Genomic DNA, 16,417 nt, shown 5'->3' with positions numbered 1-16,417 from the left:
GAACTTATTGAAAGAGTTTAAAGCTTACGAAAAGATCGGGGGATATAAGATAAATGCTAAAAAAAACTGAAGTCCTTGCTTTAAATACAGATATAGGGTTTCTTCCTAGTTTCTTGTAGGTCCAAGCAGCAAGAAGAGACCCAATAAGATATCTGGGTATTTTTGTAACTGCAGAGTATGATAAGCTTTTTGGCCTGAATTACATCAGAATGAAAAATAAAAGTAAGCACCTGTTAGATAAATGGCTTTTGCTTCCATTGTCAGTGATTGGCAGGGTGTCAATGGTTAAAATGTCAGTCCTGCCTTTACTTATATTTTTGTTTACTAATGTACTGCTAAAAATTAGTTATTTTTTTTAAAGAGTTAGAAACAATGTTAAGAGGATTTATCTGGGGCAATAAAACTCTGAGAATTAAGCTCTCTGCAGTACAACTCTCAATAGATCAGGGAGGATTAGCGTTACCCCACCTAAAGACATATTATGAAGCTGCTTTTTTTTACATAGTGACAGGTCTCTTGAGGGTGTATCAGACAAGAGATAATTTTTTTCCTGGAGAAAATGGTACAAGAAGCAGGCTCCCAAATCCCAATTTTTTTAAAGCCCGCAAAACTTCCTAAAAATCGAGGTATAAGACGTTGAAAGAATATACAACGCGCTTGCTGCTGCTTTTTAAAAAACATGGTTCTGATGGTTCCCAATATCTAAGTTTGTCTGAATGTAGTAAAATAGGCCTTCCATTAAGTTTGTCTAAGATTAAAAAATGGGAAGTGTGTGGGTTTCTGGAGTTGAGAGACTTGCTAGTCCAAAATAGGGTTATTAGCTGGCAAGAGGTGGTAACTAGAATGAACAATCTAAGGCAATCGTCTTTTTTGGAATATCTTCAGGTTATTTATTTTATTAAAAAGGATGTAAGTGGCCTGTTGAATGCCCCCAATAACTTACTAAACACCCTTTATGGAAGGAAGAGCAGTGGGATAGGGCAATGGTATAAATTTCTCCATTGCTCGGGTCAATCCCCATTGATTGATAAACATTTGAATAAAGTAAGTCTCTCGACCCAGTGTATTTTCTCTTTGAAAGATTGGGAGGCTCTCTGTTTACTGGGAAACAAACCTTTGCGCGCTGCTAACTATAAAAGGATGGCCCTTTTGTCCAGTTGGCTAGCTTATTATATGCCTGAGGCTGTGGAAAGAATGTTTCCTGGAACAGAAAATAAGGGGGTCATTAGGATATCGGGCGGATTGCCTGCGCCAAGCTGGCGGTAGCCACCGCCGGCCTGGCGGAGGCAATCCGCCTGACATCCACTGCCCAATTCCCCCCACCATATTAGGATGGCGGGGGGGGACCGTGGCGGTGTAAAACACCGCCCGCCTTTTTTCCGCCCCGGTCGACTTGCGGCCGGGGCGGAAAATATTTAATATGGTGGCGGTGTCTGTCAGACACCGCCAGCCATATTACAATGGGCAAATTGGCATGCCTTTCCGTGGCGGCAATGCAGCCACGAAAAGGCAGGCGGTCTTCACTCTGGGGGCCCCCTGCGGGCCCCCAGAGTGAACGAGAATGGGGGGGTGCACACGGGGGGTACCTGTGGTACCCCCCCACATTTACATAATCAAAGCAGCAGGCACTGCGCGGTGCCTGCCGCTTTGGTTATGCAAATGCTGCATATCATTTTCAGTATTATGGCGGGCGGTGCAGAGATCACCGCCTGCCACAATACTGAAAATACAGGATGTGCCCTCCACTGTGGCGGGCACATCCTAATTCCCCCTACGGGACCCTCGCACTTCTGGCGGGCGGTCCCTTTCTCCGTTAGGGTGCTGCCATCCTAATGAGCCCCTAAGTGTTTTAGATGCTTAGCTCATGGTTAGGGAGGATGGTATCACATATTTTTTGCCTGCCCGATGCTGGAGTGTTTCTGGAAAGAGATATTTGCGGGAATTGAATTGGCCATTGGAAAATGATTTTCACCTATGGTTGAAGCGGCCTTGTTCGGTATAAGCAAGGATAGAAGCAGGTTTAACAAATCTGAAGAGGTATTTATATTTATATCATGTGCGGTCGCTCGCTCTTTAATACTACAAAATTGGAAATCAAGGGAAATTCCATCACTGATAAAATGGTTCAATAAGATGAGGAGAACCTGCCTTTTTGAAAAAGCATACGTGGGCAGAGTAGGTTCTATTAGGAGGTTTGAAAGGAATTGGAAGTATTTTGGGGATTTGGAACAATTAAAGGAGGGATGAGATAAGGAAAGGGTTTATACATTCGACTGCACTAGCACTTTTCTAGATTTCACTTTATTATAGCTTTTTGCACTTCCAGTAGCACTTTATTGCAGGTTTTTGCACTTTTTTGCAGCGTCACTTTATAGATTGCGGATTTTGCACAGACCCTTCTTGATAAAATTGTTGATTGTATTCCCTTTCTGTGATTGATGAATTTCTTCGCCTCTTCCTAATTTTTGTGTCTCATGTCTGATATATATTTACATTTTTTTCTTTTTCCTCTAGCCTTTTAAATTAATGAAATGATTATTGGAAAATGAAAACGGAAAAGATGTTCTTTACCATTGATTATCCATTGCTATATTCAATAAAAAAAATTATATAAAAAAAAGAGTCTTATGTATACTTATTTATATACAACAACTGACACATACACTGCCTTGTATTTTTCTAGCTTGTTGGACATGTATCATTGAGAAATATATTTGCCCATCACCACACCCATAAAGATATTCACTCACCCAAACAACTGTTAGAACATGTAGCTTTAACTTCATATATCTACTAAATCAACTATTCACACATCTTTGGGCAGTCACACACCCTCCACCGAACCACACACACATTCACTCTCCCATACAAATACTCAATTAATTAATCAATACCTAATATAGACTTTCACATAGCAAGTAACCAACTGGAGAACCAGTTTACACAGCAACTGACAAAGTGATACAGATATTCACACAGTTTAGTCACTATCCACTATATTTAGTGAGACACTATACATTGTTAAAGTCCTCCATCAAAGTATTTATTTTTATATATCCACTCATACTTCAATGCAAATTGCTATATATATAATGCATATTTAAATAATGAATCAAACCAGATTCACTGGATGATGTCATCAGTGATGTCATCAAGGATGTCATTTGAGATGTCATCAGTGATGTCACTGACCATGTCATGAATGATGAAATATGTGGCATGATCAGCAGTGGATTGCGGGTGCGCGAAATATAGTTAGTACAACTAACTATATAGGAGCAATTTCAATGGTTTTGTATGAGTAAAATGTCCAGCTAACTATAACACCACTAAAACATATAGTTTTTTTTTTGTGAATATATATATATATATATACATATATATATATATTTTCAGCAAAAACGTCTCAAAAGAGAAACACGCCGCACACTGCTCCGTTTGTTGAATTATTGGTTTATTTTCTGTAGGTTCCCCACCTACGCGTTTCGGACATGAAGCTGTCCCTGATCACGGTACAAACAATAGTCCATCATTGTTGTTTACATTAAATACCTGTAGACTCCACCTGGCGATTATGATGCATTGTGGGCTCAGTAGTTCTATGGATCAGTATAATTCCAAACCATGCAATGTGAGTTACCGGTTCTCGGCATTAATGCGACACAACTTAAACTCTTTAAGTATTATTGAAGGTGAATACCAGTGCGCAAATTATTTGTCCAAAGGACTGTTAATAATAATGTGGCTGGTTTGGCTCACATTGTGTAGCGCAAATTATCACCACTGAGAGAGAGTGTGATGGACTAAGTGTCCATATTCATAGTGATGGCTGAGAATATATATATATATATATATATATATATATATATATATATATATATATATATATGTATGTATATATATATATATATATATATATATATATATATATATATATATATATATATATATATATATATATATTAAAAAAAAACCATATTTACTTGATGAAATCCTCTGTGTAGCTCCTCCTGGTTAGAATGATCTCATTAGTTACATAAGTAGTCTCTGATAGAATAGTTCAAATAAACTGGAATAGAGTTCTCTCAAATAAATAATAACACAGGTAATTCCTTACATTGTCTCTTACCCTGAATGCGATGAGGAACAGAAAAGAATAACGCTACATATATTCTCTAGCCTAAAAAACAGGACTTCTCTGGAACAAATGAGTAATAGTCCTTTAAAGAAATGAATATCTACTCTCACAAGCTAACAGGAAAATGAAGAATCCTCTGGAAAACTCATCTTCACAAAAACGCAGTAAATGGTCTGAAAAATGACTTACCACGAACCGCCGAAACCTATTCTGGTCCTTGTTACACAGCTGATAGCTTCTTACCCAACTGGAATCCGAAAATATTTCAAATTGCAGCCGCAGTATGAAATACGCGACCGCTCACAGCAATACTTCAGTTGAAGTGCGCAATGAGCAGTGCGAGCACGGCTCCGCTTGAAATGCTGCCAAACAACTAGTCTGACAACCGCAACCATAGCAGACGGCCATCTTGGAATACCGCAACGGGAAGGAGTGCAAGCGTCAGAATGAAAATGAAACAAGACTGCAGGGCATGACTCTACGGAGTCTGGGGTAGTAACACTTACGCCATCTCCCAACCACAGAACATAGATGACGGAATCTTGAGAATTTATTCGGAACAGACCTGACACCAGTGAGTGCAATAGTAGGGAAAGTGATGGATAGCGTAGGAGTTAAAATGACTATTCCCACTCTAAGGAGTGCAAAAGTAGAGAAAGTGTTGCATAGCGTAGGGGTAAAAATTACTATTCCCACTCCAGGGAGTGCAACAGTAGGAAAGTGTTGGATAGCGTAGGGGTAAAAATGAAACTTCCAACTCCAGTGAATGTAACAGTGTGTAAAATATAGGATAACATAGTGGTTAAATTGACATAATTCTTAATGAAATATTTTTTTTAAAAGAAATAACATATTACAAATTAATTAACTAAAAAATTAATAATAAATACAACTAAAATGACTTTAATATTTACTTAAATGACATTAAACTACTTCCCACCCTATTCACCTATAAACACACAACCCAATACACATAAAAAAACACCAATAATGTAATTGTGAATTGATAAAAATTAATTACCAATTAATAATAAATTAACAATAAATTAATGAATAACAATAACAAAAAAATATGATAAATTCATTATAAATATTATAATTATAAATTAAACAAGTAATACAAATTATTTACCAATTAATAATTAATTATAAATAAAATAATAATCAATCACAATGAATAAACAAAATATGAATTAAATATTTATAAGTAAATTACTTCCCACGCTTTTCCCCATAAATCCACAACCGCTCCGATACTAAAACACAAAATTTACTCTAAAAATTACTAATTTCTAAACATTTAATACATATATTTAAAAATATTAAAAAATACATTACACATTTTTTTAAACATACATACAAAATACCTACTAAAATACATAACACTAAAATAAATATCGATATTATTAACAACAATATTTTTGCCAATCATATTACTTACTTTGATATTACTAACTACGATATTACTTACTTCGATATGAAAAAAAACAATATTACATACCTTAAGGTCGATATTCTGGTCAACGGTATTCTTGACATCGATATTCTGTCCCTACGATCTTAAAAACTCGATATTAGCGTAGGTCGATATAAATAAAAGTTATGCCGTCATGTACCCATGTGCTCTCGTCCAGGTCTACAAGGTAGAGGTCTGGTTGAGACCTAGGTATGGGATGGCATGTGGGGCTCATTAGAAGGGTGCAAGGGAATGTGTGGTGGGAAGGTCCAGTCTGGGTATCGCGAGATTTAAGGCTTGAGACTTGGACATGTTGACTGAAAGTAGACCTGGAATCGTTTTGTGGAGTCCCACAAGCTCTGGTTTTTAGCACTGGGTGCTTTTCCCGCACTTGACAATCAGCACGGATGGCACCATGCTTCCTTCTGCTGCTCGAATAGATTTTCTACTCAAGCAGCAGCTTCCTTAACATGAATGGATGGTTTCTCAGCGCGAGCAATCGAACCCATCCGGAACTGCCCGCATTTTGAAATCTCGCTGGGAGGTGGTATAGCATTGGATTTTCCTCGCTCGTGCCTGCCAACTTAAGGTTGGCGAGCGAAGAAAAAACTCCTTCAGAACTCCATGGAGCGCGGAGTGCAGAACACTCCGCAAACTCCGCAAACGGAGCAGAGTTCACCACCCAGGCCTACCTTAAAGCTGAAGACCTGTTTGAAGTCAGTCAAAGCATGAACCACCATAGGGAGAGAGGTCACGGGCCAGTTGAGAGGGAGCAATAGGCCATGTGCAAACAGAGTTAGGGCCTGATTATGAGTTTGGTGGTGTGGGAGCGGGCCGCCATTCCACCACCCCACTCTCACACCGCCAAACCAGACCACTTGATTACGAGTAATCTAGTTGTCTGGCAGGCAGGCAACATAGTGGTCCCACGTCCATGCAGTTTAAAGGCTCATATTGAGTCTTATAACTGCACCACCGTGGGACTGCCATTGGACATACCTGCACACCAGGGACTGAGCCTTCAATGCCGTGCAAGAACAAGAATGTATTTATACCGGGGGCACGACGTGCTCCCCTGCAGGCACCCCCAGGCATAGGGGCAACAGGAGCAAAATGGGCCCCAATAGGGCCCCCTTTTTTCCCCACCACCAGCCTTTTTATGGCAGGCTCACCTCCATAAACATCTTCAAAGAAAAGGGACTGTATGGCTGACAGAGGTCCAGCACCTCGGTTTCAAAGTAAATCCAAAATTCAAGGTTTTAGTGCACACCCACGTCTCGAGCTTGCCACACCAAAGCTCCACTGTTAGGACAGATCCAGGAATTTCATCGAATTTGAGACGGTGCACTCAAAAATCAGTCCAGAGAACTCAAATATTCAAGAATAGTCCTTTTTATTATATTTCAAAAATTCTTAAAAGGCCTCAGCCGACACGTTTCGTTCCCAATAGGAACTTCTTCAGGGCTCAGAAGATGATAAATAAGAAAGTAGTCGGAGATGTAGAGGGAATCTCAATTTGTATATGGATCCACCCCTTATGTCATACAACGCGACATTTACATGAATGTTTTCAAAAAGAAAAGCCCCCTCCACAAAAACCAATATAAATTGCGGTAAGGTGTGAGATAGGGGAAAATCTGGGTTATCCAAGATGGAAGATCATCCAGCTTAGGCTTAGGCTTTTTACTTGGACGATTCCGGCACAGTTTTCCCGTCACACGAGGGAAGGAGGTGTCGTTGCTTACTTTTCGGGGGTTATACATGCCCGTATTTTTCCTAAACTGGATGATCTTCCATCTTGGATAACCCAGATTTTCCCCTATCTCACACCTTACCGCAATTTATATTGGTGTTTGTGGAGGCGGCTTGTCTTTTTTAATTGCTCCACATACTGATTTGAAGGGGGTCGCCAATATACTTTTCTGGGACTCTACATATTAACACCATCGACGCTTATGGTTTTCCCCCCCTGTGCTGAAAATCTGAAATTCCTACTAATCATGACGAGCTCAGCTCGGCATCAGTGTACAAGAGGTGTACCTCATGACGAGCTGAGCTCGTCATGAGCGTCGAAGGTGTTAAACATTTATTTTCTTAAAGACAGCGTAATGGAGATATGTTATATGTAATATGTAATATGTAATATGTTTGCCATAGTTCCAGGCTGTTGAATGAAAGCCCATGTGCATGTTGTGAGGGTTTACTCTCCTGGAATCTCTGTAGCATACTCAAAAGGCAGTGGGCATGCCAGCAAGGTGGACCATGCTGGACATTACTCAAGATGGGCAACAATAACACATAAGGCAAAGTCATAAGGAGCCCGTGTCCGAAGGAACTGGGGTAGTTCTCTTGTCCATGCTGAAGAGTTGTTGGATAATGTTTCTTTTTGTTTCCTGCGATACTGCGGCTTTATGATTTTTGTGGGTGCAGCAAGCTGGCGCTAGAGACCAAATAGTCCATAGACATTCTCTGGAGGGGGTACGAGGGGGTGATGAGGTGTCTTCATGTGGATCTGCTCGGAGTTTGAGAAGTTGTCTCATCACCTGCCCTCCCAAGTAAACACGATGGTGAATGGATTGCCCCAATAGTAACAGATGTTAAGATCCTCCAGTTTGTCTGTGACTGGCCAGAACTCCCTGCGGCGGCAGAGGGTTACAGGAGAGAGAACCTTAAATATATGAATAATGTGGCCACGGAAGATAAGATTGGCCTTGCTCCACAAAGCTTTCTGAATGGCCTCTTTCTCAACAAAAAATGGACTGGTTCAAGATATCTGGGACAGAGTCTGAACTTCTCTGGGGAGAGGCCACGCAATCGGCTCTATCCAGTGCTGGTGGAGAAGCATCATCGTCCCCTTGAATGATATGGAAGAGCTCAGCTGTGAATGCTGTAACGTCGCTACCCTCTGTCCCCTCTTGGCACTCCCTAATGCAGATGTTGTTCTTTCTGCTTCTATTTTCGAGGTCTTCCTGCTTCAGTTTTAGTTCAATCTGCTGTTCCTCCAGTGATATCACCTTCCGCCAAAGCATTTCTTGGTCCACAGAGTGAGCATCCATCATGTGTTCTAGGTCGTCCACTTGTCCTCCCATGTAATTGTCCTCATGCCGGATTTCATTTAGGCAGCATTGGAAGTTTTGAGGGAGCCAATTTCAGTACAGATTTCTTTCAAGAAATGGTCTATGGAGGCCTGGGTGATGGGTATCAATGCTGTGTCTCCACCAATAGCGGAGAGCGGGGTTGCCCTAGAGTCCATGTTGGTAAAAGGGCACTTTATCCCAAAGCAAGGAGACTGGATTGCCCCTTGCAGACACAGTCAACATCTTTCGTGGACTTGTCACAAGGGATGTTCTCCACCAGTGGAAAGTGCACTAGTCACTACAGTCTAGAGAAGCACTCACAGACTCTCTGGTGAGAACTATCATTAAAACCAGGGCAGGTTTTCGAGGCCAGAGTGGTTACTGCAAGCAGCCAATTGGAGGGAGTCATAGGCTGTGGCAGTGCCCCATCTTTGAAACTGCTTTGGGCACAGGAGGGAGGGCCCGCAAAGCAGAGGGCCCAAGTCAGCAGGTCAACACCAGTCTACAGGGCTAATCTCCAGGGCCCCACACAAGCCAGAGGTCCAGATGTGAGCCTCCGCCCATCTCCCCAAGCAAAGAAAAATGCCCAGAGGACCACAAACCCTGCATGCGAAGTCTGCAGCACCACAGGTCCGATGTGAGTCGGTGAGTTAACAGCAAGATCTAGTGAGGTAGTGTGATTAGGCCCACATCCGGTGAGGGGCCTGCCAGTGTTGCTGACAAGGTCGGGGGAGCTGCAGGGGGTGCATGCAGACCCTGTTATGTAAGGCTAGGCCACCAGTGATCAGAGTCCCAGAGCAAGGTAGCTAAAAGACACAGGGCTGAGAGGAGGTGGAGGGTGATAGTGCTGCTCGATTCCCACCCTCACCTACGCCTGGGACAGGCAGTCATGTCAACAGCCACCAAATAGGCCTCAGGGAGTCCCAACCAGAACGCCGGGGACAATAACTCAGCTTGTGCTCACCATCTGACAACTCATCAGAAGGAATGTAGAGGGTGTGGTTGCAGCAGAGCCGGGCCGATTCAGTAGGTCATCAGGACTCCTCCACTGCAGTGGATGGTCTGCAAGCAGAGTCCCTCCCTTCAGGGGTCACAGGGCAGCTGGGCTGCGCGAGGTGTGGATGGAGGTGCTCCCTAAGCAGCTGTGTGCTACTACACACCCAATGACATTGAGAGTCCTCCCAGAGCTAGGGAGAAAAGATGGTGTGTGCTCCAATGCGGCAGTAGGTCTTGTTGGTTGTAAAATGGCACATCCTCTCTGTCAGCTACCTCCGCAGGAAAAAAGTGCCACAAAGAAGCACCAGGCACAGGTTTTGGGTAGAGGCGCTGTTACGGGTTAATCACTGCTGTCCCAGTTTAGAGGGCCACAGCCAGCCTGGTCCAAGCAGTGTTACTTAGTGGGGTAGTCCACGCCCCGTGAAAGACAAGATAGTGTGGCCGGCTGTACAATGGAGGTTGCTGCTTTTGGCCTGGAGTTTAGTGAGCGGGGCTGTATTTTCCCTGTCCAATAGCCTCTCCTCACAGAATGCATGGAATGCAGGTGCCCCCGCTGTTTTGGTGCTGTCCAGTTGTGATCCCAATGCCTTTGTAAGCCCCAATGCCTTTGGAAGCTTTAGAAAGCTGTGGGAGTCGAGAGCTGGATTGAAGCACGTCTTACTCCATGAACTCCTACGCCACACACGTTTTTTTACTATAAAATTAAATAAAAATGTTTCTGAAAACATGCTAACCAAAACTACAAACCTATATCAACATTTAAATGTTTTAAAAAAATTAAGTTACAATAATAATTCCTTTTGTTTTTCAAAATATTCACTACCATTGATAAAGTTTAAACCATTAAATGACAAATAAAATCAGAATGTAAAATTACCAATCATAAATAATTATATGCATAAATATTATTTAAAAAAACTTAAACAAATATGCAAAAAATAAAATTATAATTTTCATACCCAAAAATGTAAAAAGGTTCTACAATTTACAAAAATTCATAACATTTAAAATATAAGCATTTTACATAAATATATTTCTAAATACTTAACTTTATTAAAAGTTTTGGTATATTTTAAATGAAATACAATGTAATGCTTATATTTGTATTTAATACTAATAATGTATTTTGGAATTAAAGTGTATTAAAAATATTTATACAACAAAATAAATTAAAAAGGTTGAATGTATTAATTGGCATTTCTTTAAAAAAAACTATTATTTATATACATTCATACAACTGAAAAACTAATTTCTACAATTTCATAACTAAACCAATGATACTACTGAAACACCAACAAATAAAATTAATAAACATTAACAATCAAACACACTGAAATAAATTGCATTCTAATTAACACTTACAAACGATATTACATCCAATATTTTCTATATCAATATTTATTACAAGAATATTAAACACAACACTAAAAACAATATTTTTTTACCTTTAATACACCTGTCAACAATATTTTTGATATCCCAATATTCTTGGCAAAATATTTTTGTATCACAATATTTTGTTCCTGATATTCTGTTCAAATACACCAAGACCACTCGATATTATGCTCCAAGTGAAAAATTTCTCCAGTCTATGAAGGCTACATTGAGAGCTAGAAGTTCCTTTTCCAAGACAGAATAAATAGCTCCTCTCAACTACAGAAAACCTTAGGAAAGATGGTGATGGGATGTTCTTCTCCATCATGACCCAGTTGAATAAAAAACTACTCCCAGTGGCATGCTCCAAGGCATTTATTTCAATGACAAATGGCCTGGTGGTCTCAGGCATTTGCTAGAAGGGAGCTCCAACTAACTAACTCAGATTTGAGTTTTTTAAAGGCAATGTTGGCATTCTTACGCCAGTGGAAGAGTATATTCTTCTTTAACAGATCTGAGATTCGTAATACAAGTTTAGAGAAACATTTGATAAAATTATGAGAATAGTTTACCAGACCAAGAAAACACTGTGTTTCTTTCACTTAGGAATGAATAGGCCACTCAAGAATACCTTGAACTAACCTCCTACCATTCTCATTCCCAGTATGTATTTTGCATAGACCTGGCCCTACTTACTCTTAAACCCACAAAAAGAAGCCCCTGGGGGCACCAATTTCCACACTTCACACTTTAACTGGTCTTCACTTACCTCCTCATGATCATTGGTTAGGATATTGGGTTTTTAGTCACCTGTAACAAGAATGTAAACATGGCTTCCGTTTATCATTGTTCAATTTTATCTCCACATTTGGACAATAGTGGTCCTTTTAAAAAAAATCTGTTTATTGCAAAATTGTTATGGTTTCAACTAACTAAAACAATCAAAATATTTGAATTTAATTGAATTGACAGAACATAACCTAGGTGGTCTACTGTTCCTTCTCAAATAGGAACTTTTCAGGTTTTGCCAGCAACTTGTTTTTTCATTTGTCGTTTCAGGACTTATTTGACAAGGTTAGGGTGTTCTGCAGAGTCCTTAGGAAATTCCAAGACATTGCCTAGGTTAACAATCATAGTCAGAAGAATCAGATCTGTTAAAATGGCATTCATCAAACGTTGAAAAACAGCTGGTGCATTGCAAAGATCATCCTACATTACATGCTACTCAAAATGCCCAAAGGGTGTTCTGGTTGCTGTTATCCATGTGTCTCCTAATTGGATATGAATCGGATGATATGCTCTTCTTAGATCTAGGGGGTTAGGAAAGTATTCAGGTAATTCTATGCAGACTTATATGACGAACAGCAAGGGAAGGATCTTGGCGCAATAGCAGCATACCTACGGAATATTCCTCTGGTGCCTTAGGAGAGCATGAACGACAGAGATTGGATACTCCTTTAGAACCAGAGGAGATAAAAGTGGCTATGATGAGCCTCCCATCTGGAAAGGCAGCGGGACCAGATCAAATACCATTAGAATTTTTTGGAATGCGCTGGGCAAGGATATGATAAACACAATACAACAAGCACAGATAGGGGCATCAGTACCAGGCTCATGGGCCGGGGCAGATATTATTATCATACTAAAGAAGGGGAAGCCACCTAATGAACCCGGCTCATACAGACCAATAACTCTAATGAATGCCGACACAAAGGTCTATTCTAAGGCACTTGCAATAAGATTTGCAAGTGTCAGAGGTACATTAGTCAGCAGCAACCAACACAGCTTCATACCAGGGCGGGGAACTACCCATCACACTCGGAAGTTGATTACTTTATTTGACACCATGGAAGTCACAGGGGGCCCGATGGCGGTAATGCTTTTAGATGCAGAGAAAGCGTTTGATAGGGTCTCCTTGGACTATCTATGGTGTGTTTTAATTAGGGCAGGGTTTGGAGAGGGTTTTGTTAAGGCAATAAGAGCACTGTATAGAACCCCGGTAGCCTCTATCAGGGTAAACGCAGGAATAACTTTGCCCATGCAAATTAAGAGGGGAACAAGGCAGGGGTGCCCGTGCTCCCCCTTGTTGTTTGCTATGTATTTGGATCTGTTGATTCGTAGAATGGCAATGAACGAGAACATTGCTCCATTAATCACATACAGGGGGGAGTGCAAGATACTCGCATATGCTGATGATGTGGCGGTCCTTACACCAAACCCCATGGAGGCTATATTATATGTGGAGTTGGAGGCACAGAACTTTGGCAGAGTGTCAGGCTACTCCTTAAACACCACCAAGACACAAATAATCAATAATAAAAATGCGGTGTGTCAGGATCGTCGGGTGGTGCAGTCAGGTACATACTTAGGGATCACAATCACTTCAGACTTAGATAATTTGGTAGAATTAAATATAACCCCTATAATCACTAAAGTAAGAAGGGACTTAGACAGGCTTCATAACCTGCTAATATCTATAGTAGGTCGAACTAATATTATAAAGATGTTGGTACTGCCAAAATTCTTGTATATATTTAGGGCAATCCCGCTGTTTTTTAAAAATAGTTGGTTCAAGAATCTAGAATCTATGATTAACAGATTCATCTGGTCTAAAGGAAAAACTAGAAGGGCACTACGATTTATGGCTCTTCCAAGAGATAGAGGAGGTTGGGCACTACCAGATTTAAAATTATACTACTGGGCAGCTGCCTTGCAGTACATGGTGGGCCTGATAGGTGGTGCGGAGACAGAAGGGGAGGACGACTTAGGAACCATAGCAGTATACGGTCTATTGCTGGGGGCGAGGCGGAAAATGTGCTGCTGAAACAATCTGATTCAAGTTGCTATAAGAGAACTCGTTTTAAGACGATTATGGCAGCACACAATATTTGGAAGGCGTTCAGCAAGAGATATGGGCTAGGGAAATATAACAGAAATACGAGGATGATTAATAATCCAGTATTTCCTCAAGATCTCTTTGCGGATGCGGTCTTCAAAGAGTGGAGTAGAAAGGGAATCACGAAGATTGGTGACGTCATGGGCATACAGGGACTGTTGCAATTCTCTGATATCCAGTTAAAATATGGAGTGGATACAAGACAGTTTTTTAAATACCTGCAAGTAAGAAGCTTCTTAGCAAATAATACAGGTGGGCCCGCGGGATTTGCTAAAAACTTAATAATGGTGGTGGCACAGGGAGGGGGAAATTGTACAATTAAGAGGTTTTATTACGAATTAATAGAAACTAATCAGGACGATTTGGAGAAATGGGGGGACATGTGGGCAAACAAGAAAAGACAAAGACTGCTTTAAAATGTCACTAGAGATGGGTCAGAATGCTTTGTGCTCTGCAGCCCTCCAGGCGCAATATTATGAAACATTATACCGGTTGTATTATACCCTGGCAAAAATAGCGCAATGGGGGGTTTAACAGGTGTTAATTGCCCAAGATGTGGAAGCTTGCAGGCTGATATTTTGCACATATTTGCAATGTCCCCACTTGGGCACAATATTGAAGGGGATAGAGACATTCATACAAAGGTCATTAGCAATACAGATCACTTCAACGCCTGCAATATTAATGCTGGGTGTGAATGCGGATGGCATTCAGAGGGAAGGCGGGTACTTTATTTTTGTGGCTATGGCAGTGTTAAGATTATGTATTGCTACAGCATGGCTTGACCCATTGGCACCGACATACCAACAGTGGTTAGCTAGGATACTCAGGATATATAATTTGGAAAAGGCAATATACGCAAGAAAAGGAAAGAATGGGAGGAATTTGGAATTGAAAATCTGGGAACGGATAACTAGATGGAAGGATGAGAATAATGATGTTTAGTTTTTTATGTCTAATTTAAGGTGAGATAATATGCATTGAACCACAGTTGCGGCAATATGAATGTACAATGAGATGCATCAAATATTGTTTTATATGTTTTTTAAGTTGAATTTATGGCGTGCTGTGCTTAAAAATCTTTAATAAACAAATAAAAAAAAATTAAAAAAGATCTAGTTTGCTAAAGACATTTGCTGCTTGCACAAATTCTAAAATATATGATATTAAAGGAAAGATGTGTAGGGGCCAGATGTAGGTAGCCTAATACCGGGCGGTAACGTCCGAAAATCAGTGTTTTCGGCCGTTACCAACCGGTATTAGGAAAAAGAGATGTAGGTCGCCGAAAACCGGTAAAACTACCGAATCGGTAGATTACCGGCTCAGTAAAGATACCGAATCGTTAACATTTCCGAATCGGTAAATTTGTCAAATCTGAACAAATACCGAGTCGGTGAAATCTCCAAATCGGTAAAATTACCGATTCGGAACAAATACTGAGTCGGAAAAAGTTCCGAATCGGTAAAAATACTGATTCGGAAATTACGAAATGAAAAATACCACGCCATCGAGATGTAGGTGAGCTTTAAATTACCGAATTCCTCCGAAATTCGGTAATTTCAAGTCGGTATTTACCATGGACTGCAAGCAGGTGGTAATCAGGTACAGCCTATAAAAAAGGGCCCCAAAATGCCACACTGGAAGTAGAATGGCTGCTTTTTACATCATAGCAAGACGGCTAAGGCTACAGGCAGCAGGTGAGAGGGTATGGAGAAGGGAGGAACAGGTATATAGGCAAAGGATTACACTCTTCCAATTGACAGAGGCAGAGATACTGCAGAGATACAGACTGCACCCTGAAACCATCATGGACCTGATCAGGGACCTGCATCCACTCCTGGACCACCCAAGACCAAGGGCCCATGCCATCCCACCCCATGTCCAGGTGCTCTGTAGCATACACCTCCTAGCATCTGGGAGCTACCAGAGTATAGTGGCAGCTGTAGGTGGGGTGTCCCAGAGCTGCCTGTCGCGTTTTTTCAGAAGGTTCCTGGACGCCATGATACAAAGAATGGATCACTACATCCACTTCCCAGACACAGATGCGGACTTGCTCAGGACCAAGACAGACTTTTACCTCATGGCTAACTTCCCACCCATGATTGGCTGCATTGATGGGACCCACATCCCCATTTGCCCCCCAGCTGCCACAGAGCACATATACAGGAACAGGAAGTCAACACACACAATCAATGTACAAGCAATCTGTGATGCCAAGTTCATCATCACCGATATAGTGGCCAGATACCCAGGAAGCACCCACGAGTCATATATCTTCCAAAACAGTGGCATCTATACCCGCCTGACAGCGGGCGAATTTGGGGAAGGATACATTTTAGGTAAAGAAATGGGTGACACTCCCTTGAGAGATGTAGCAGATGTATGTCAATGTGTGCATCTGAGTAATGTATAATTTTGTCTTCCACTTTAGGGGATAGTGCATATGCACTCCGTTCCTTTGTCCTGACACCCTACCTCAA

This window comes from Lissotriton vulgaris, chromosome 4_1, assembly GCF_964263255.1.
Source record: "Lissotriton vulgaris chromosome 4_1, aLisVul1.2, whole genome shotgun sequence".
NCBI classification, from domain to species: Eukaryota; Metazoa; Chordata; class Amphibia; order Caudata; family Salamandridae; genus Lissotriton; species Lissotriton vulgaris.
Note: the sequence above shows the minus strand (reverse complement) of the source record.